Here is a 1,760-nt window from a genome sequence, read left to right on the forward strand (position 1 = left end):
AAAGAAAGTACTTCTATTAATAATAATAGTTATACCTTTAATAGTCTTCTATATCTGACTAATTATATAATATTAGAACCCTTAATAGAGGGTAAGACGATTTTCAAGTTACTTGCAAAAGGGATTAGCAGATATGTTTTTTAGGCCCTAATTTAAGAAGCTTTTTTAAAAGAAAAGGGTAGTAATTAGAAAACTATTCTAGCAAGTGTAGGCATAAAGCAGGTCCTAAGAAAGTACCAATAGTAAATATATAAAAATGAAAATAACTTTAACACTATAAAGAAGAAGCTGTTTCCGTATAAAGAGCCCTATAAACCTAATATGCCGGATAAGTTCCTATATAATAGATCCTACAGGCTTAAAGAACTGGAGAAATTCCTATAAAAGAAGCCTAACGAATTTAGTAATAAGTAGAAGTCCTATTACACTTCCTCCTAACCCTTTCCTACTATACTAGTAGAGGTACACAATCCCACTTAGTAGATTACAATAGATGGAATAAGCGCTAAAGAGTATACACTAAATATTATTCTTTAACTCTTTAATATATAAATCTATAAGCCTACTAACCTTAAACACTACTGGTACTTGCTTAGAATGTAAGTGTTTAAGCTTAAAAAGAAACTCGTAGAGTTTAGGGTTATTATTATATATTAGTTGTCCTTTATCGGTAATATAGTAAATAAAATCTTCTGCCCGTGTTAAGGGACTTAAGAGATCATTATAAATTATATAGAGCTTAGAAGAGGTTAAGCTAAAAGAGACAAAAGCGCGGGTTTTAGAACGTAGATAAACTACTAGGTATTCTATAGGCGTTCTATAGTTTCTTATTAAATTTCTACTTTATTCTTTTATATAATATTGCACTTATAAAGTCTTGCCTGCTGAATTACGCCAAATCCCAAGTTCTCTATTATTACTTAATAATCCATTAGCGTTACTCTGGCTCGGTTTATTAATATTAATAGTATTAATTCGCCCTTCTACTAGGTTACTCTAGCGTAATCTATTAATAGGGTGGCCAGAAGTCTATAGCTTATTACTGTCATTTAAAACTACCGTCTCTTTATTACTATCTTTATTACTATCCTCTTTCTATCCTTAATTATAAGGTATAAAATATATAACGCTAGGGTTGTATATATAGATTGTCTCCTAAGCTCTTCCTATAGACTTATAAGAATTATTAGTAATCCAATTTAGGTTTATCTGAGGCATATATATAATAGGACTTATTTAACGAGTATAGAAAAGAACTATATTTTAGTAAGGCTTAGTATTTAAAGAAAAGGTAGCTTAATCTAAGGACATTTAGAGGTAAGGTAAATACCACCTTTATAATATTTCCTCTACTACTTAGCTAAGCTAAGACTAAGTTTAAAAAGGGAGATTAATATTACCTAAACAAGGCGAAGTATATTAGCGGCCCCTTTACCCTTTAGCTGGCGCATAATATCTATTAGCTATAATTACTCCTTACTTAGTATGCGCTCTATGCCTAAAAGCGTAAGCTACTAGACTAAATCTAACAGTAACTGTTTAGGTTAGAGGAGGTATTACTAGGGGTAATAATTGGCTAAGCTGTTACTAAATATAAATACCTAACTAAAATATATTATATTAGTGCGGAAGAACTAACGTACCAGTCTCTAGCTTTATAAGTAGTGCTTAGCTGTTATTACTTATTGGATTATAAATAGTCTTAGTACTCTAGCTCTTATTAGCATTAATATAAAGCTTATATAAACACCGCATACTTT

This window comes from Cenococcum geophilum (genome assembly GCF_001692895.1).
Source record: "Cenococcum geophilum 1.58 unplaced genomic scaffold K441scaffold_2, whole genome shotgun sequence".
NCBI lineage: Eukaryota > Fungi > Ascomycota > Dothideomycetes > Gloniales > Gloniaceae > Cenococcum > Cenococcum geophilum.